At 46.7% G+C, this 22,639-nt stretch overlaps 1 long non-coding RNA gene across 1 annotated transcript; it reads left to right on the top strand.

Annotated features, from left to right (window-relative positions):
* Positions 1–1,057: 1,057 nt before the first annotated feature.
* On the top strand, positions 1,058–3,187 carry LOC136716958 (uncharacterized). The gene is made up of 3 exons (XR_010805171.1): positions 1,058–1,251; positions 1,817–1,923; positions 2,202–3,187. It is a non-coding gene; the product is annotated as an uncharacterized LOC136716958 (long non-coding RNA).
* The last annotated feature ends 19,452 nt before the right edge of the window (positions 3,188–22,639 follow it).

The following is a 22,639-nucleotide window of genomic DNA, read 5'->3' as shown; positions in this document are numbered from 1 at the left end:
TACTTTACCCTTACCATTTCAGTTCCAGGTGTTAAATTCATTGCACTTAAGCTAACCACAGTTTTCATTGAGTGCACTGTACCAAAGCTTTAATAAAACAGTCCAAGGTTACATAGATTCAGAAACGTCCATTTAAAAGAGAGAAAGCAAAAGGGAATTCAACATATCTGCTGAAACAAACAGTTACACATGACATTAGGAGTGCTTACACATTTGTGTCACAACTTATTCACATTGAACCAATGTACACTTATATAGTGCCTTTGAAAGTACTCTTTGCAGGCGATGCTTTCTAATAATTAAACAATACGTGAGGACAAGTGTTGGTCTAGCGGCATGGTTCAATGGGAGTCTAATCAATATATTACCCATTTCAGATGTCTGTGTCTTGGGCTCTACTGGTCTCAAGGCTGGTTTACTGTCTGTCGCCCGATCACAGACTCCGCGACAGGAAGCGGGCCGGCGGCGGAGCCCGATCAAGTGAGCAGTGCAGTCCGCCGCGGAGCCACATGCGCCCGCTGATCCAGCTACTCCAGCCCGCGGCTTCAGATGCGTCTGAACATGGATCCGCCAGAGACGCGCTGGACACCTGCTGACGCGGAGACACGGTCTGAGCCGCAAGTGTGAGGGCCATGCTTAGTGTAGACTAACTGTCAACTCCCTGAGTCTGTTAACAAGGGTTGCATTTTTAACATTGTAGGGTCTTTCTTGGGATGGGGGGACGGGACTGGCCGCTGGTGATGAAAACTATCAAAATCAACGCACATTTTTCAATACGTGATTAAATACATGCTAGGCCTATAGTCAGTCACTTCGTTATTTTCTACACTTGTTGATTCATATGGTTTATTGCTGTTCCGTTTATAACTGCATGGGCTGCTGGGGTTGTCCTTATGTGTACAGTACCGCTTGTTTAATGATTTGCGCATGCGCAATGGTTCGCAAATGCCCCTTCATACTCAGCTCTATGAAGCGGATATAGACAGTGACATGCATTGAAATGCACTGTAGCGCTACGTCACAAGTACTGCATCAATTAATCGCCTAGCAACGGCGTCACGGCCCCGTGCTTTGGAACCTCGGACACCGTACTAAGAGAGCGCGCGGCGTCACAAAGCGCAGACTGCACAGCGAGAGACAGCGACTCGATTTTGCTCTTTAACGAAGACTGAATTTTGCGACAGAGAAGCGACAGCAGGCCTAGCACACTTGAATTTGTTCCGCCCGGGAACATTATCTGGTTGTAACAAGGTAAACATTGCAGTTATGTAGGGTAATCGAATAATAATATACACCAAACAGTCTGATAATGCAATGGTGCTGTTATGAGAAAGCTTGTTGGCAAAGTGATTTTTTTGTTTGTTTTAAATCATAATCGTCCTCTACAGGATTTTTGCATTGGAGTAATACCCACAGTAATGTATCATGGTTGTTGTATGATGTTGCTATTATTAGTGCATTGCTTGTTGTGTATAGTATAGTAACAGTAACAGTAGTGTGCAGGTAAATTGCAGCATGTGTATGGAGTAGGATTGTTTCACATTTAAAAACACTGAAGTCGCATTAGCTGGTGTTATTTTATGCCCACACATTGTGTGGGGCCATGAGCTGCTACTACTGCATGGCTGTTGAACTGAAGGAAGGAAAAAGGGCCATTCTCCAGGCCAGCTTACATGAAAACTCTCAAAATGTGGCGATTCTATGATGTCACTAGGCCTCTTTGATGTCAGCAGCCAAAGATTTAAAATGTGAAGATTCAATTCTGATGTCTATGGAAATCCCTTCCTAACTTTCTCATTTGTATTATTGAGCCTAGCCATTTGCATCGAAGACCTTGCAGAGTTGGACACGGATTAATAGTGCTCCTGGCGACACTGAAACCCGTCTGCACTCCAGCTGCCAAATACCCCATCAATACCACAAGTAAGTTCCTTTTTGATGGTTTAATTTAAAAGAATTTCCAAATGTTAATTCCAATTGCTGATCTGATATTTTATAATGAAGTTACTTGAAGAAAAAAAAACTGATTTCAAGATCAATGTGTTAAAACCAAAAACATCAATTGGTAGTATATAAACTTTGATTTGTATTGGAGAATCCACTGAAATGTAATTGAAAAGGGTACCTAGACAATGACATGCCTGTATTAACTTTTCCCTAAAACAGAGAGCCTCTAAAGTGTCTGTTTCTCTCTATTGCAGTGACTCAAGATTCAGTGGACCAGGGTTCAGGAGTCTGCGTGCAGAGAAAGATCCTGGCTTGGTTTGACAGGTGTGACTCTGCTGGGCTCTCTGAGTCCAGCACCCTGCCACCCAGCAGCCCATCTGACTTGGACCCACAGGTGTCTGGGGAGCAGACACAGAGCGGAGGAGGGCCTGAGGAGCCCATTGGGAAGGAGGAAGACGCGCTCACTTGTTCACCAATAGATGCGTTTGAGTGCACAGAGGTCAGAGCCGAGCAGGAGACCCGACGCTGCGGCCCTGCAGAGCTCCCAGCCGCCTGCCAGGATGAGAGCGGGCTCGGCGATGCCGGCTCCTCGGTCAGCAGTGGAGAGCTGGTTATTAGGAACAGTGCTTACATGGACCCTGCCTTTGTGAAGGCCGTCTCAATCAGAGAGAGGGTGGGCAATGTGCGCCGGTACAAGTGTGCCGGCTGCCTGCGCTACTACAACAGTATAGGCTCACTGCAGGTCCATATATACCTGGGTAGTATAGACGGCTACAGCTGCGGTGTTTTCTATCGCACACTGCTGTCAATCCACCAGAGCACAGGCCAGCAGCAGACAGGGCGCTTCCAGCTTTTCAGAAGCCGACTTCAAGCCCTTTTCAAGCGCTTTCGAGGTGCTTTGACAAGGCTTTTGCAGCGCTTTCAAGGTTCATTGTCAAGACTTTTCAATTACCTCACAGCGTCAGGCATTTAAACCATCTTTTTTTTTTTTAACCTTTGTTTAACCAGGAAAAGAACTCCCTGAGATTTTAAATCTCTTTTACAGGAGTGTCCTGGGCAAGACAGGCATCAGCATACACAAACTAATTTAAAACACACAACACAACATGGGGAAATCAAAATACAGACACCATACCATCCAGCATCAATAAATGACTAAATAAATACAGCTACAGTGAGGGGAAAAAAGTATTTGATCCCCTGCTGATTTTGTACGTTTGGCCACTGACAAAGAAATGATCAGTCTATAATTTTAATGGTAGGTGTATTTTAACAGTGAGAGACAGAATAACAACAAAAAAATCCAGAAAAACGCATTTCAAAAAAGTTATGAATTGATTTGCATGTTAATGAGGGAAATAAGTATTTGACCCCTTCGACTTAGTACTTGGTGGCAAAACCCTTGTTGGCAATCACAGAGGTCAGACGTTTCTTGTAGTTGGCCACCAGGTTTGCACACATCTCAGGAGGGATTTTGTCCCACTCCTCTTTGCAGATCCTCTCCAAGTCATTAAGGTTTCGAAGCTGACGTTTGGCAACTCGAACCTTCAGCTCCCTCCACAGATTTTCTATGGGATTAAGGTCTGGAGACTCCAGGACCTTAATGTGCTGCTTCTTGAGCCACTCCTTTATTGCCTTGTCTGTGTATTTTGAGTCATTGTCATGCTGGAGTACCCATCCACGACCCATTTTCAATGCCCTGGCTGAGGGAAGGAGGTTCTCACCCAAGATTTGACGGTACATGGCCCCATCCATCGTCCCTTTGATGCGGTGCAGTTGTCCTGTCCCCTTAGCAGAAAAACACCCCTAATGCATAATGTTTCCACCTCCATGTTTGACGGTGGGGATGGTGTTCTTGGGGTCATTCCTCCTCCTCCAAACATGGCGAGTTGAGTTGATGGCAAAGAGCTCGATTTTGGTCTCATCTGACCTCAACACTTTCACCCAGTTCTCTTCTGAATCATTCAGATGTTCATTGGCAAACTTCAGATGGGCCTGTACATGTGCTTTCTTGAGCAGGGGGACCTTGCGGGCGCTGCAGGATTTCAGTCCTTCACGGCGTAGTGTGGTACCAATTGTTTTCTTGGTGACTATGGTCCCAGCTGCCTTGAGATCATTAACAAGATCCTCCCGTGTAGTTCTGGGCTGATTCCTCACCGTTCTCATGATCATTGAAACTCCACGAGGTGAGATCTTGCATGGAGCCCAGGCCGAGGGAGACTGACAGTTATTTTGTGTTTCTTCCATTTGGAAATAATCGCACCAACTGTTGTCACCTTCTCTCCAAGCTGCTTGGCAATGGTCTTGTAGCCCATTCCAGCCTTGTGTAGGTTTACAATCTTGTCCCCGACATCCTTGGACAGCTATCCCCTATCAATCAGCAAGATTTCTGGCTCCCAGGTGTCTTTTATACAGGTAACGAGCTGAGATTAGGAGCACTCTCTTAAAGGGAGTGCTCCTAATCTCAGCTCGTTACCTGTATAAAAGACACCTGTCCACTGAAGCAATCAATCAATCAGATTCCAAACTCTCCACCATGGCCAAGACCAAAGAGCTGTCCAAGGATGTCGGGGACAAGATTGTAAACCTACACAAGGCTGGAATAGGCTACAAGACCATCACCAAGCAGCTTGGTGAGAAGGTGACAACAGTTGGTGCGATTATTTCCAAATGGAAGAAACACAAAATAACTGTCAGTCTCCCTCGGTCTGGGGCTCCATGCAAGATCTCACCTCGTGGAGTTTCAATGATCATGAGAACGGTGAGGAATCAGCCCAGAACTACACGGGAGGATCTTGTTAATGATCTCAAGGCAGCTGGGACCATAGTCACCAAGAAAACAATTGGTAACACACTACGCCGTGAAGGACTGAAATCCTGCAGCGCCCGCAAGGTCCCCCTGCTCAAGAAAGCACATGTACAGGCCCATCTGAAGTTTGCCAATGAACATCTGAATGATTCAGAGGAGAACTGGGTGAAAGTGTTGTGGTCAGATGAGACCAAAATCGAGCTCTTTGGCATCAACTCAACTCGCCGTGTTTTGAGGAGGAGGAATGACCCCAAGAACACCATCCCCACCGTCAAACATGGAGGTGGAAACATTATGCATTGGGGGTGTTTTTCTGCTAAGGGGACAGGACAACTGCACCACATCAAAGGGACGATGGACGGGGCCATGTACCGTCAAATCTTGGGTGAGAACCTCCTTCCCAAAGCCAGGGCATTGAAAACGGGTCGTGGATGGGTACTCCAGCATGACAATGACCCAAAACACACAGCCAAGGCAACAAAGGAGTGGCTCAAGAAGAAGCACATTAAGGTCCTGGAGTCTCCAGACCTTAATCCCATAGAAAATCTGTGGAGGGAGCTGAAGGTTCGAGTTGCCAAACGTCAGCCTCGAAACCTTAATGACTTGGAGAGGATCTGCAAAGAAGAGTGGGACAAAATCCCTCCTGAGATGTGTGCAAACCTGTTGGCCAACTACAAGAAACGTCTGACCTCTGTGATTGCCAACAAGGGTTTTGCCACCGAGTACTAAGTCGAAGGGGTCAAATACTTATTTCCCTCATTAACATGCAAATCAATTTATAACTTTTTTGAAATGCGTTTTTCTGGATTTTTTGTTGTTGTTATTCTCTCTCACTGTTAAAATACACCTACCATTAAAATTATAGACTGATCATTTCTTTGTCAGTGGGCAAGTGGACAAAATCAGCGGGGGATCAAATACTTTTTTCCCCTCACTGTATTTAACCAGGAAAAGAACTCGCTAAGATTAAAAATCTCTTTTACAGGAGTGTCCTGGGCAAGACAGACATCAGCAAACACAAACTAATTTAAAACACACAACACAACATAGGGAAATCAAAATATAGACACCATACCATCCAGCACCAATACATGACCAAATAAATACAGCTATTTAGGTTTATACACACCCAGTGCTACAAGCTCCTGCAGTTTTAGGTCAGATTGAAGACCATTCCCTGCAGTCGGAGCAGCAACCCCAAACGCTTTTCTGCCCGTCTCTGTGCGCACAGTGGGAACTGCCTAAAACTTCTCTGCAGCGATCAACAGAGAGATTGAACTAGCTGGATTAAAAATAAAAAAATAAGAAAGTATTTACAACCTGAACGACTGCTGAATGAATAAAAACAAAACTAAAAAAAACAAAAACAAACATATTCTTCTAGCCTTGTCCACCCGTCTGCCATTCCCGCGTTTTAGACGATAATGTGTGGCGCTCACAGGTGGGGCTTCATAAACACCTGTTTAATAAACGTGTGACACGCCACTCTTATATTGTTTTTATTCCACTAGCAGGCTGTACCTACAGTGTGTTACACATAGGCCAAAACACTTGCTATCACTCTAATCAGTCATCTGGTTAAACCTTTGAGTTGCAACCAGCTCAACACCCCCCCTCCCCAGTGTGTATTTTCCCCATTTCGGCCCAGTTTCTGGGCTCTGTGTTTCAATCACACAGCCAAGCATTTTCATTGTGTTATAATCACAGCATCCTGTTTGTTACCAAGCGACTCAATTTTCTGATTAAAAGGAGAACACAGTTAGGCAATGTTGTGCAATGAACAAAAAAAGAAAAGGTTAATGAAAACACTGGAATAGATTCAGACAGGACATAACACTGGGAAAAAGAAATAAAACAAATACTAAATCAACATTTATTGTACGGTTGTATTGTTTATTCTACCAGCAGCTGTAAATGTTTTTTCCCCAATTTAATCTTTATAACAATTTCACCTGTATTTTGAAGTACACAGTTATGGTTTACACAGACTGGTCTGCTGCAGTTGTGTGTATATGTCTTGTTTTTCATAGATTTCACAAATTAATTAGGTGGTTTGGACATGACAATAAGTAACACTATTTGGAAAATAGCACATTAACATTGATGAACTCATACAATCACAGCTTGTACAGGGTCTGCAAATCAAGATTTAAACAATAACCCAATCTTTCCAAGCACCTAGTCTTATTATAGTCATTTCAATTAACACTAGGGGGCAATAGAGAACAGAATATTTAGGGAAATATTTCATATATACATATTCATATTTTATTTGTTAGCAGATGCCTTTATCCAAGGTGGTTTACAATTGTTACAATATACTACATTATTTTTACATAGTTACCCATTTATACAGCTACAGAGTTTTTACTGCAGCAATCTAGGTAAAGTACCTCGCTCAAGGGTACAGCAGCAGAGAGACTGAACCCCCGGCCCTCTGCCCCAAAGTCCAGAGCCTCAACCGCTTCATAAAAGACTCATAATTGCCTTGGGTGTATGTTAAGCTTAAATGTTTAATTTATAAATCGTGGGATCCCCCCGCCGTTCTACAGGGCGCTCCGAGCATTTGCGCTCGAAGTAGGCCTCCATAAAGTCATGCTGGCCTCCTGGGATTATAAGACCATCTGTAGCCAGATGAGATCTACCCAGGAGACCAGCCGGATAGAAGATTTCCCTCCCGAAACCTGCCGGTTTATCTGGGCTAACGCTACGCACGTTTGCCTCACAAACACGCAGAAAGATGTCTCCTGGATGGTTGTGAGTCAGTGTCTCCCCACCCGAGTGTTCATACACAGAAGGGGCCTGGCCCCTTTTGACATCTGACCCTACAAGGGTTGCCTGGGAAAGGAGACGGAGGCTCATATCTTTAGGGATTGCCCCTCCGCCTGCAGGGTCTGGCTCCTGTTTTCTCCGTTCCTCTGCAGGTTTGCCGTTCCTGTGTGGGCGACGGCCCAGCAGATCCTTTATGGTCCAGCCAGGGGAATTACATCTTCAACCCTGAGGTGCTGGTGGCGTGTCGTCTGCGCAGTGAAACAGGCCCTGTGGGAGGGACGGAACATCTGTCTATTCAACAAGCAGGAGCTGGACCCAGTCGTCATCGCGCGGAGGGGCATGGTCCTAGTTAGGGACTATGTCAATCTGGAGGTCCACCAGAGGGGCAAGGAGGAAGCCTTTAAGAACTGGCAAATACAAGATCTGGGGGAGATCAGGATCCCATGATGGGACCCACCTCCGGGGACGGCCATCTACCCCTGCTGGAGCCCGAGTTCAAGATCTTTTAACCCCTTTTATGAATGATTGTTTTTTAGAAATTATTTTAAAAAAACTAAATTGTAATTGTTTTTAAAGAATGATTTGATTTTAAATGCACTTGTTTTGTTTTGGTATTTGGTTGGTTTTGTTTTGTTTCTTTGTCAAATACATTGGCCGTTTGGATTAAAATTTTAAATGCATCAGACTGTTTTGTTTTTGTTTTTTATTTTATCGTTTTATTTGATTTTTGTTTTGTCTGATGCATTTTCAGTTACTTTCAATGTATTTGACCTTTTTTGTTGGTTTGCAGTTTGCTTTTTATCACAAGTTTATTGTTTTATTGATTTAAGCACATGTTTATTTGAGTTCAGGTATGTTGTTAATCACATTAAGATTTAATTTTGTGATTTGTGATTTTAGAAATTGTTTTTTAATCATAAGTATTAAAATCTTGAATGTTTTTATACTGAAAATGTAAAATACTTCAACAAATAAAACAGTATAAATAACAGGCACAGTTGAAACAGCTAAAATCATATTTTAAGGGGCTGCACAAACCGTATAAGCAGATACTGAGCATAAAAATTGTATAAACCCGAATCAGCACAATTGTTAAATCATGCTCAAAAATCAATGCACCCGAATACATGTTTTGTCCATTTTTTTTTACTCAGCCAAGTATCTCCATTTGTTAGCCACCACACCTGCAAAGTCTGTCACAGAAACCAAGCAGTGCATCACACTGTCTGTGTTTGCCACTTCAGGCCTAATCCTCTCCCCCAGCATATTTCTGCTCGTTGTGTCTTTTCCACTCCTGTCAGTGGGTTCGGGTCAGGAGAACTTCTGCTTGCCATTGAATGCCTTGGCTCAGGTCGGTTTGAGAATGATTCTAAAGACACCGCGATCCAGGGATCCCATCAATCGCATGTACATGGAGTCATGGACACTATCTACATTGATAAGGAAACCTTCACTGTCCAGTGGCTTAAGCATGGTAAAAAAAGTACACACATACACAGCAAGGCATGACCAGCTGTATTTGCAATGGGGTATTAGCCCCCCTTTGCCACGAAGGGATTGTTCCAGAGGTCTTTGAAGGACACTATAACTGCCAATATGCACAACAGTGCAGTGCAACTATGAACTGAATTTTATGATAAGGGTACATATACCAAGAGTGAGAGTGTCTGAGGCAGAACAGCATTGAAGACATTTAACTGAGTTTAATCACAACACCTCTGTGAGTAGGAAAGAAATTGGTGAGAGACTATTTGCTACTTCACTGATTTCCTACCAAAGTGTTACAGACCCAGGGTCAGGTGTCATCAAGCAGGGAACACGTAGGACCAGATAGACAGTTCTCCAGAAGAAAGTAATTGAATTAAGTTTTTTTTTTAATGGAAAAATAAAAAAACAAATATCTGGACAGAATAATGGTAGAAAATCTATCCCTTCACATGAGAACAGAAAAACTCCTGAGAGCAGGGAAAACAAGAGCTACCTTGTACTCTAGCCACCTCCTTGGAGGAACCCAACCTTCCAACTGACCCCTAGCAGTTCTCACACTCCCTCTTTATACCCCAAGGTCTACAACTCCTCCCCCAAGAACATACCACTAATAAAACATAAATATCTCAATATCTAAAAGTATAGACCCAAATACTGTAAATTACCCATTGTCATGATATCAATAAACAAAACTAATTATATCTAATACCATGAAAAAAACTAAACAACATCAGTACAAAGAGAAATAAACAAAACATTATTGTAAACACCCCTTTCCTATAACCCCTTGAACCCTTCCCTTATGGCCAGAGAATTAAGATAAATAGGGTAATGGCCAAGCATATATTGCACTTCTCCATCATGGCCTGTGTAACCACTTTTACCCTTCAACAACATGGACGCCAACACACCAACCCCAGCAACTCCAGCCCAACTCCCCCTTTCCCTTCACCGCATGCCCTTCTTTTTTTTTAAATATTTTTTCCTTTTTTTAAATATAGCATTATTTAAAATGGAGCTTGTGCATTCTGTCATATACAGCAGCGTATTAATAAATACACACATATACACATATTTGACATTGCTTGGTCCCTTGACCTGCTTCATCTTTATCACGTAGCTCATGAAGGATGATGGAAAAGGAAAAGGGTGTCCACCAATAAATACATAATAATAAAAAAGATATAGTTTAGTTCAAGAACTGTGAGAGAGGGAATTTACAAATGTGTTCTCTGGCTTTTAACAAAAAATGCAATGACAACATATGTCTGTTGATCATATTTATATATTTTGTTCATTATTTATTGTATTACTAATTAGTTCATTATTCATGGCTTCTTGTAGGTTCTTTTCTTAATTCATGGAACTGTTTCTTAAAAATGGTTCCGAATGTGGAGCCAAGAAGGCGCTAAAGCAGGGTGTTTGAAAAAGAAAAGGTTTACAGTCATTCTCCTTCATTGACCTTTATTTGCCACTAGGGGGAGGTAGAACACAAACTGACAAGCAGAGACGCGGTGCTTCACTGTTCACATTCAATGAGGCAGGAGCTCCCACGCTGACACACAATAAAGAGACAGTGAAGAACATGCTCAACCTTAGAGGACAATCCATCACATTATACAGCCTTCCTCTCTCCTGCCTTAGCAGGTCTATATGTGCCCCCCGCCCCCTCTCTCACCTGCAGCCCTTCAAACCACAATCAAACGAATCAGTCATTGCACTACACTCTCCCAATGAAAGAAGCTCGTCTCACATCAGCCCATCAAACAGACACAACACTGGGGGCCATCGGTGGGGTATATTGAAACTGGGTGCCGCAACTGGGGTGTGTTGAAACGGGGGACCATCACTGGGGTGCGTTGAAATTGGGACCATCACTGGGGTGCGTTGAAAGGGGGGAGCGAATCTTGGGTGCGCTGAAACTCCGGGTCATCACTGGGGTGCGTTGAAACTAGGGGTCATCACTTGGGTGATTTGATACATGGAGGCCAGACCTTGGGAGCACACCTTCTATGTAAGATGATTGGGTGCGTTGAAACTCGGGTACTTCACTGTGGTGCGATGAAACTGAGGTTCCATCTCTTGGAAACACACCTGCTGTGTAAGACAATTGGGTGTTTAGAAACTGGGGTCCGTAACTCGGTGCGTTGAAATTGGGGGCCAACACTTGGGTGAGTTGAAATTGAGACCATCACTGGGGTGCGTTGAAACTGGAGGCCATAAATGGGGTGCGTTGAAACTGGGGGCCATAACTGGGGTGCGTTGAAACAGGGGGCCATTACTGGGGTTCGTTGAAATTGGGACCATCACTGTGGTGCGTTGAAACGGGGGGCCAAAAATGGGGTGCGATGAAACTGTGGGCCATAACTGGGGTGTGTTGAACTGGGGGCCATCACTCGGGTGCGTTGAAACTGGGAGCCATCACTGGGGTGCGTTGAAATTGGTACCATCACTGGAGTGCGTTGAAACTGGGTGCCATAACTGGGGTGCGTTGAAACAGGGGGCCATCACTAGCGTTGAAATTGGGAACATCACTGGGGTGCGTTGAAATTGGGACCATCACTGGGGTGCGTTGAAATTGGGACCATCACTGGGGTGTGTTGAAACTGGGGGCCATGAATAGGTTGCGTTGAAATTGGTATCATCACTGGGGTGCGTTCAAACTGGAGGCCATCAGTGGGGTGCATTGAAATTGGGGGCTATCACTGGGGTGCATTTAAACGTCGGGCCATCACTGGGGTACATTGAAACTGGATGCCATAACTGGGGTGCGTTGAAGCAGGAGGCCATGACTGGGGTGTGTTGAAACAGGGGGCCATCACTGGGGTGCGCTGAAATTGGGACCATCACTGGGCTGTGTTGAAAGTGGGGGCCAACAATGGGGTGCCTTGAAACAGGGGGCCATCACTGAGGTGTGTTGAAACTGTGTGGCGTAACTGGGGTGCGTTGAAGCAGGAGGCCATGACTGGGGTGTGTTGAAACAGGGGGCCATCACTGGGGTGGGTTGAAACAGGGGGCCATAACTGAGGCGCGTTGAAGCAGGGGGCCGTAACTTGGGTGCATCGAAACAGGGGGCCGTAACTGGGGTGCGTTCAAGCAGGGGGGCGTAAATGAGGTGCGTTCAAGCAGGGGTCATAACTGGGGTGCGTTGAAACTGGGGGACATAACTGGGGTGCGTTGTGTAGCGTAATGTACACTTATACATTTCAGTTCAAAGAAGTGAATTTCAGTATCACCTTATCAAGAATCCTAGAATCTTGTAGAACTCAATTTCTGCAATAATTGGACGCAGATACCAATTCCAAAGATATAAATTCTCAAATTTATTAAAAACAAAGATAAAATGTAGCACTACACTAGCTAAACAAAAAAGGGAAAACTAATTAAAATTCACTCAAGATCAACAAATCAAAGACAAATCACTTCCGTGACCAAATCAAAGACCATGGAATCACATATGATGACACACAAAACGTTACACAAGATTACACACTGTCTACAATACCGGTTAATAAGACGAAGGTGAGTCTCTCATTAGTATTGTTAGTCGGACATTAAATAACTAAGGTGAATTAGTATTTAAGTCAAATAACTTCTCGTTATATACACTCACCTAAAGGATTATTAGGAACACCTGTTCAATTTCTCATTAATGCAATTATCTAACCAACCAATCACATGGCAGTTGCTTCAATGCATTTAGGGGTGTGGTCCTGGTCAAGACAATCTCCTGAACTCCAAACTGAATGTCTCAATGGGAAAGAAAGGTGATTTAAGCAATTTTGAGCGTGGCATGGTTGTTGGTGCCAGACGGGCCGGTCTGAGTATTTCACAATCTGCTCGGTTACTGGGATTTTCACACACAACCATTTCTAGGGTTTACAAAGAATGGTGTGAAAAGGGAAAAACATCCAGTATGCGGCAGTCCTGTGGGCGAAAATGCCTTGTTGATGCTAGAGGTCAGAGGAGAATGGGCCGACTGATTCAAGCTTATAGAAGAGCCACTTTGACTGAAATAACCACTCGTTACAACCGAGGTATGCAGCACAGCATTTGTGAAGCCACAACACGTACAACCTTGAGGCGGATGGGCTACAACAGCAGAAGACCCCACCGGGTACCACTCATCTCCACTACAAATAGGAAAAAGAGGCTACAATTTGCACAAGCTCACCAAAATTGGACAGTTGAAGACTGGAAAAATGTTGCCTGGTCTGATGAGTCTCGATTTCTGTTGAGACATTCAGATGGTAGAGTCAGAATTTGGCGTAAACAGAATGAGAACATGGATCCATCATGCCTTGTTACCACTGTGCAGGCTGGTGGTGGTGGTGTAATGGTCTGGGGGATGTTTTCTTGGCACACTTTAGGCCCCTTAGTGCCAATTGGGCATCGTTTAAATGCCACGGCCTACCTGAGCATTGTTTCTGACCATGTCCATCCCTTTATGACCACCATGTACCCATCCTCTGATGGCTGCTTCCAGCAGGATAATGCACCATGTCACAAAGGTCGAATCATTTCAAATTGGTTTCTTGAACATGACAATGAGTTCACTGTACTAAACTGGCCCCCACAGTCACCAGATCTCAACCCAATAGAGCATCTTTGGGATGTGGTGGAACGGGAGCTTCGTGCCCTGGATGTGCATCCCACAAATCTCCATCAACTGCAAGATGCTATCCTATCAATATGGGCCAACATTTCTAAAGAATGCTTTCAGCACCTTGTTGAATCAATGCCACGTAGAATTAAGGCAGTTCTGAAGGCGAAAGGGGGTCAAACACAGTATTAGTATGGTGTTCCTAATATTCCTTTAGGTGAGTGTATATTAGTCTCATTTACGTTTGGGTGCCGAGAAAGATCCTATCATTACTTGTTTCCACAATTCTCCCCAATTGATTACTGTTCAATGATTAAGGATAGGCAGGGCCACCTATAATCCAGTGTCTATTAACGTGTGTCAATTTCAGACTAAACAGTTAAACAGGAAGGAGAAGATATTTCTCGGCGTTCACAGATTTTATTTCTAAAATTGTCAATGAAACAGTTTAATGCAGCACACATTTATATTTAAGAAAATACTAAATGATATTACACCTTCTAAAGTTTATGACTCACAGAATAACACTTCTAATTGATTTCTCAAAATGTCATGAATGATAAACTCCAAACTGTTAACTTATGTGAACTTCGTCGCAGAGAGGCCTCTCTGTCTTCGGGCTCAGATAACAGCACACGGCACGAGGTCCGTGTGGTTTGGAACAAAGGCAGGCCGGTTCGGCTTTGTCCAGTAACTTCCACTCGGTCGATGCACCTGGAAGTTGGGGTTTCGTGAAAGTAGAGTCTTTTCCAAACAGATTTTCCAGGGTTGTGCACAAAATCTTCTTTGCAAGCAGGGTTTCCACCATAGTTACTTGAAGACAAAGTCTTTGAGGAAAGCAGGGCCCTGTTCGTTTCCAAGGGTCAAGTTTCTTAAGACTCAATAGCTATTTAAATGACTGAACACTTTCGTATTGCAGTCGATGGTCCAGCTGTAAAACTCCACTGATCAGACGGGTACAGGCGGGCAGCGCAGTTTCTAAAGTTCTTTAACTGAATAAAGTCCTTTAAAAGAATTCTTCGTACGGCTCAATCTCCTTCTCCCACTTCAACTCTTCTGTTGCCGGCAAAGACTTGGTTGGTTTATGGTTCCGGTTCTGGCAACAGAGCTACAGGTTGAGCTGTGGCAGCGAGATACTGGTTCAGGTGAGAGAAGGAGAAAGGTGTTGTGCGTTGCTTTTTAATGCCTGTCAGATCAATAGATGATTGGTTCTTGAGTTTGTGAGATTGGATTTCGGTTTCAGCCCCCAGTGTTCTATTGGAGGAGGCTTGATTTATGACTGATGTCAATCCATGCAATCTTTTGGGAATGCCGGTTGGCCTGGGTTCGTAGCTCTGTGTCGGGATTTCAGCTCTCAAACATCCACATCAAAGCTTTTTTTTTCTTTAGGCCCTATTCCCCAGACATTTCACAGCAGGGATCCCAAGCCATTCGGCCCATTCTCGGTGCCATCCTCCCAAGACTGCCACTTTGATGTAGACCAGTTCATGCGCCGATGAGCTCAGGCAATCTGATAACTTTGGGGGAGAGGTCTTCATTTAGATCAGAGCTTCGGCTAAGGCTCTGAATGCTCTTATCAAAATACACCCCCACTTAACGCTACAGCTGAGACTGGGAGCCATCACTGGGGTACATTGAAAATGAGATGTCTGCTCTTGGCAGCACATTTTCTGTGTAAGATGATTGAGTGAAAACAGGGGTCCATAACTGGGGTGCGTAGAAACATGGGGCAGTAACTGGGGTGCGTTGAAACTAGAGGCCATCACTAAGGTGCGTTGCAATTGGGGGTCGGCTTCTGGCAGCACGAACACCTAGTTGCCGGGGTGCGTTGAAACGGGGGGCCATCACTGGGGTGCGTTGAAATTGGGGGACATAACTGGCGTGAGTTGAAACTGGGAGCCATGACTGGGGTGCGTTGAAACAGTGTGCCGTAACTGGTGTGCGTTGAAACTGTGTGCCTTAACTGGCGTGTGTTGAAACTGGGAACATCACTGGGGTGTGTTGAAATTGGAGGCCATAAATGGGGTGCGATGAAATTGGGGGCCATAACTGGAATGTGTTGAAACTGGGGGCAATCATTGGGGCGCATTTAAACTCAGGGCCATCACTAGGGTGCGTTGAAATTAGGACTATAAATGGGGTGTGTTGAAATTGAGGGCCATAACTTGGGTGCGTTGAAACTCAGGGACATAACTGGGGTGCGTTGAAACTCAGGGACATAACTGGGGTGCATTGAAATTGGGACCATAACTGGGGTGCGTTGAAACTGTGCCGTAACTGGCGTGCGTTGAAACTGTGTGCCGTAACTGGGGTGCATTGAAATTGGGAACATCACTGGGGTGCGTTGAAATTGGGAACCTCACTGGGGTGTGTTGAAACTGTGTGCCGTAACTGGGGTGCGTTGAAAATGGGAGACATAACTGGGGTGCGTTGAAACTGTGTGCCGTAACTAGGGTGCGTTGAAATTGGGAACATCACTGGGGTGCGTTAAAAGTGGGACCATAAATGGGGTGCGTTGAAACTGTGTGCCGTAACTGGGGTGCGTTGAAATTGGGAACATCACTGGGGTGTGTTGAAATTGGGGACCTCACTGGGGTGCGTTGAAACTGTGTGCCGTAACTGGGGTGCGTTGAAAATGGGGGACATAACTGGGGTGCGTTGAAATTGGAGGCAATAACTAGCGTGCGTTGAAACTCGGGGCCATGACTCGGGTGCGTTGAAACAGGGAGCCATAAATGGGGTGTGATGAAACTGGGGGCCATCACTGAGGTGCGTTGAAATTGTGAGCCATCACTGGGGTGCGTTGAAACTGTGTGCCGTAACTGGCGTGCGTTGAAACAGGGGGCCATCACTGAGGTGCGTTGAAATTGGGAGCCATCACTGGGGTGCGTTGAAACTGTGTGCCGTAACTGGCGTGCGTTGAAACAGGGGGCCATCACTGGGGTGCGTTGAAACTGTGTGCCGTAACTGGGGTGCATTGAAAATGGGGGACATAACTGGGGTGCGTTGAAACAGTGTGCCGTAACTGGTGTGCGTTGAAACTGTGTGCCTTAACTGGCGTGTGTTGAAACTGGGAACATCACTGGGGTGTATTGAAATTGGAGGCCATAAATGGGGTGCGATGAAATTGGGGGCCATTACTGGAATGTGTTGAAACTGGGGGCAATCATTGGGGTGCGTTTAAACTCGGGGCCATCACTAGGGTGCGTTGAAATTAGGACCATAAATGGGGTGTGTTGAAATTGAGGGCCATAACTTGGGTGCGTTGAAACTCAGGGACATAACTGGCGTGCGTTGAAACTGTGTGCCGTAACTGGGGTGCGTTGAAAATGGGGGACATAACTGGGGTGCGTTGAAACTGTGTGCCGTAACTGGCGTGCTTTGAAACTCGGGGCCATCACTGGGGTGTGTTGAAACTCGGGGCTATCACTGAGGTGCGTTGAAATTGGGACCATAAATTGGGTGCGTTGAAACTGGGGGCCATAACTGGGGTGCGTTGAAATTGGGAACATCACTGGGGTGCGTTGAAATTAGGACCATCACTGAGGTGCGTTGAAATTGGAGGCCATAAATGGGGTGCGATGAAATTGGGGGCCATAACTGGAATGTGTTGAAATTGGGGGCAATCATTGGGGTGCGTTTAAATTCGGGGCCATCACTAGGGTGCATTGAAATTAGGACCATAAATGGGGTGTGTTGAAATTGAGGGCCATAACTTGGGTGCGTTGAAACTCAGGGACATAACTAAGGGTGCGTTGAAACTGTGTGCCGTAACTGGCGTGCGTTGATACTCGGGGCCATCACTGGGGTGCGTTGAAATTGGAGGCCATAACTGAGGTGCGTTGAAACTGGGGGACATAACTGACATGCGCTGAAACAGGGGGCCATCACTCGGGTGCGTTGAAACTGGGAGCCATCACTGGGGTGCGTTGAAATTGGGAACATCACTGGGGTGTGTTGAAATTGGGGACCTCACTGGGGTGCGTTGAAACTGTGTGCCGTAACTGGGGTGCGTTGAAAATGGGGGACATAACTGGGGTGCGTTGAAATTGGAGGCAATAACTAGCGTGCGTTGAAACTCGGGGCCATGACTCGGGTGCGTTGAAACAGGGAGCCATAAATGGGGTGTGATGAAACTGGGGGCCATCACTGAGGTGCGTTGAAATTGGGAGCCATCACTGGGGTGCGTTGAAACTGTGTGCCGTAACTGGCGTGCGTTGAAACAGGGGGCCATCACTGGGGTGCGTTGAAACTGTGTGCCGTAACTGGGGTGCATTGAAAATGGGGGACATAACTGGGGTGCGTTGAAACAGTGTGCCGTAACTGGTGTGCGTTGAAACTGTGTGCCTTAACTGGCGTGTGTTGAAACTGGGAACATCACTGGGGTGTATTGAAATTGGAGGCCATAAATGGGGTGCGATGAAATTGGGGGCCATTACTGGAATGTGTTGAAACTGGGGGCAATCATTGGGGTGCGTTTAAACTCGGGGCCATCACTAGGGTGCGTTGAAATTAGGACCATAAATGGGGTGTGTTGAAATTGAGGGCCATAACTTGGGTGCGTTGAAACTCAGGGACATAACTGGCGTGCGTTGAAACTGTGTGCCGTAACTGGGGTGCGTTGAAAATGGGGGACATAACTGGGGTGCGTTGAAACTGTGTGCCGTAACTGGCGTGCGTTGAAACTCGGGGCCATCACTTGGGTGCGTTGAAACTGGGAGCCATCACTGGGGTGTGTTGAAACTCGGGGCTATCACTGAGGTGCGTTGAAATTGGGACCATAAATTGGGTGCGTTGAAACTGGGGGCCATAACTGGGGTGCGTTGAAATTGGGAACATCACTGGGGTGCGTTGAAATTGGGAACATCACTGGGGTGCGTTGAAACTATGTGTCGTAACTGGGGTGCGTTGAAATTGGGAACATCACTGGGGTGCGTTGAAATTAGGACCATCACTGAGGTGCGTTGAAATTGGAGGCCATAAATGGGGTGCGATGAAATTGGGGGCCATAACTGGAATGTGTTGAAATTGGGGGCAATCATTGGGGTGCGTTTAAATTCGGGGCCATCACTAGGGTGCATTGAAATTAGGACCATAAATGGGGTGTGTTGAAATTGAGGGCCATAACTTGGGTGCGTTGAAACTCAGGGACATAACTAAGGGTGCGTTGAAACTGTGTGCCGTAACTGGCGTGCGTTGATACTCGGGGCCATCACTGGGGTGCGTTGAAATTGGAGGCCATAACTGAGGTGCGTTGAAACTGGGGGACATAACTGACATGCGCTGAAACAGGGGGCCATCACTCGGGTGCGTTGAAACTGGGAGCCATCACTGGGGTGCGTTGAAACTGGGAGCCATCACTGGGGTGCGTTGAAACTGGGGGCCATAACTGAGGTGCGTTGAAACTGGGGGACATAACTGACATGCGTTGAAACAGGGGGCCATCACTCAGGTGCGTTGAAACTGGGAGCCATCACTGGGGTGCGTTGAAACTGGGAGCCATCACTGGGGTGTGTTGAAACTCGGGGCCATCACTGAGGTGCGTTGAAATTGGGGGACATAACTGGCGTGCGTTGAAACTGGGGGCCATCACTCGGGTGCGTTGAAACTGGGAGCCATCAATGGGGCGCGTTGAAATTTGGACCATCACTGGGGTGTGTAGAAACTGGGGGCCTTAACTGGTGTGCGTTGAAATTGGGAACATCACTGGGGTGCGTTGAAATTGGGAACATCACTTGGGTGCGTTGAAATTTGGAACATCACTGGGGTGCGTTGAAACTGGGGTCCATAAATGGGGTGCGTTGAAATTGAGGGCCGTAACTTGGGTGCGTTGAAACTCAGGGAGATAACTGGGGTGCGTTGAAACTGTGTGCAGTAACTGGCGTGCGTTGAAATTGGGGGCCATCACTCGGGTGTGTTGAAACTGGGAGCCATCACTGGGGTGCGTTGAAACTGTGTGCCGAAACTGGGGTGCATTGAAATTGTGAACATCACTGGGGTGCGATGAAACTGGGGGTCTTAACTGGGGTGCGTTGAAATTGGGAACATCACTGGGGTGCGTTGAAACTGGGGGCCGAAACTGGGGTGCGTTGAAACTGGGAACATCACTGGGGTGTGTTGAAATTGGAGGCCATAAATGGGGTGCGATGAAATTGGGGGGCATCACTAAGGTGCGTTGAAATTGGGACCATAAATGGGGTGCGTTGAAATTGAGGGCCGTAACATGGGTACGTTGAAATTGAGGGCCGTAACATGGGTGCGTTGAAACTCAGGGAGATAACTGGGGTGCGTTGAAACTGTGTGCCGTAACTGGCGTGCGTTGAAACTCGGGGCCATCACTGAGGTGCGTTGAAATTGGGAACCTCAATGGGGTGTATTGAAACTGTGTGCCGTAAATGGGGTGCGTTGAAATTGGGAACATCACTGGGGTGTGTTGAAATTGGGAACCTCACTGGGGTGTATTGAAACTGGGACCATCACTGGGGTGCATTGAAACTGGGGGCCATAAATGGGGTGCGTTGAAATTGGAGGCCGTAACTAGCGTGCGTTGAAACTCGGGTCCATGACTCGGGTGCGTTGAAACTGGGAGTAATCACTGGGGTGCGTTGAAACTGTGTGCCGTAACTGGGGTGCGTTGAAATTGGGAACATCACTGGGGTGTGTTGAAATTGGGAACGTCACTGGGGTATATTGAAATTAGGACCATCACTGGGGTGCGCTGAAACTGGGGGCCATAAATAGGGTCCGTTGAAACTCGGGGCCATCACTGGGGTGCGTTGAAACTGGGAACATCACTGGGGTGTGTTGAAATTGGAGGCCATAAATGGGGTGCGATGAAATTGGGGGCATCACTAGGGTGCGTTGAAATTGGGACCATAAATGGGGTGCGTTGAAATTGAGGGCCGTAACATGGGTGCGTTGAAATTGAGGGCCGTAACATGGGTGCGTTGAAACTCAGGGAGATAACTGGGGTGCGTTGAAACTGTGTGCCGTAACTGGCGTGCGTTGAAACTCGGGGCCATCACTTGGGTGCGTTGAAACTGGGAGCCATCACTGGGGTGCGTTGAAACTGTGTGCCGTAAGTGGCGTGCGTTGAAACTGTGTGCCGTAAATGGGGTGCGTTGAAATTGGGAACATCACTGGGGTGTGTTGAAATTGGGAACCTCACTGGGGTGTATTGAAATTAGGACCATCACTGGGGTGCGCTGAAACTGGGGGCCATAAATAGGGTGCGTTGAAACTCGGGGCCATGACTCGGGTGCGTTGAAATTGGGATCATAAATGGGGTGCGTTGAAACTGGGGGCCATAACTGGCGTGCGTTGAAACTCGGGGCCATCACTTGGGTGCGTTGAAACTGGGAGCCATCACTGGGGTGCGTTGAAACTGTGTGCCGTAAGTGGCGTGCGTTGAAACTGTGTGCCGTAAATGGGGTGCGTTGAAATTGGGAACATCACTGGGGTGTGTTGAAATTGGGAACCTCACTGGGGTGTATTGAAATTAGGACCATCACTGGGGTGCGCTGAAACTGGGGGCCATAAATAGGGTGCGTTGAAACTCGGGGCCATGACTCGGGTGCGTTGAAATTGGGACCATAAATGGGGTGCGTTGAAACTATGTGTCGTAACTGGGGTGCGTTGAAATTGGGAACATCACTGGGGTGCGTTGAAATTAGGACCATCACTGGGGTGCGTTGAAATTGGGACCATCACTGGGGTGCGTTGAAATTAGGACCATCACTGGGGTGCGTTGAAATTGGGACCATAAATGAAGTGCGTTGAAACTATGTGCCGAAACTGGGGAAATTGAGGGCCGTAACATGGGTGCGTTGAAACTCAGGGAGATAACTGGGGTGCATTGAAACTGTGTGCCGTAACTGGCGTGCGTTGAAACTCGGGGCCATCACTTGGGTGCGTTGAAACTGGGAGCCATCACTGGGGTGCGTTGAAACTGTGTGCCGTAAATGGGGTGCGTTGAAATTGGGAACATCACTGGGGTGTGTTGAAATTGGGAACCTCACTGGGGTGTATTGAAACTGGGACCATCACTGGGGTGCACTGAAACTGGGGGCCATAAATAGGGTGCGTTGAAACTCGGGGCCATGACTCGGGTGCGTTGAAATTGGGACCATAAATGGGGTGCGTTGAAACTGTGTGCCGTAAGTGGCGTGCGTTGAAATTGTGTGCCGTAAATGGGGTGCGTTGAAATTGGGAAGATCACTGGGGTGTGTTGAAATTGGGAACCTCACTGGGGTGTATTGAAATTAGGACCATCACTGGGGTGCGCTGAAACTGGGGGCCATAAATAGGGTGCGTTGAAACTCGGGGCCATGACTCGGGTGCGTTGAAATTGGGACCATAAATGGGGTGCGTTGAAACTGGGGGCCATAACTGGGGTGCGTTGAAATTGGGAACATCACTGGGGTGCGTTGAAACTGTGTGCCGTAACTGGGGTGCGTTGAAACTATGTGCCGAAACTGGGGAGCGATGAAATTGGGACCATAAATGGGGTGCGTTGAAACTATGTGTCGTAACTGGGGTGCGTTGAAATTGGGAACATCACTGGGGTGCGTTGAAATTAGGACCATCACTGGGGTGCGTTGAAATTGGGACCATAAACGAAGTGCGTTGAAACTATGTGCCGAAACTGGGGAAATTGAGGGCCGTAACATGGGTGCGTTGAAACTCAGGGAGATAACTGGGGTGCGTTGAAACTGTGTGCCGTAACTGGCGTGCGTTGAAACTCGGGGCCATCACTTGGGTGCGTTGAAACTGGGAGCATCACTGGGGTGCGTTGAAACTGTGTGCCGTAAGTGGCGTGCGTTGAAACTGTGTGCCGTAAATGGGGTGCGTTGAAATTGGGAACATCACTGGGGTGTGTTGAAATTGGGAACCTCAGTGGGGTGTATTGAAACTGGGACGATCACTGGGGTGCACTGAAACTGGGGGCCATAAATAGGGTGCGTTGAAACTCGGGGCCATGACTCGGGTGCGTTGAAATTGGGACCATAAATGGGGTGCGT

Source organism: Amia ocellicauda, chromosome 21 (assembly GCF_036373705.1).
Source record: "Amia ocellicauda isolate fAmiCal2 chromosome 21, fAmiCal2.hap1, whole genome shotgun sequence".
NCBI lineage: Eukaryota > Metazoa > Chordata > Actinopteri > Amiiformes > Amiidae > Amia > Amia ocellicauda.
Note: the sequence above shows the minus strand (reverse complement) of the source record. Positions and strands in the feature narration are given on the sequence as shown.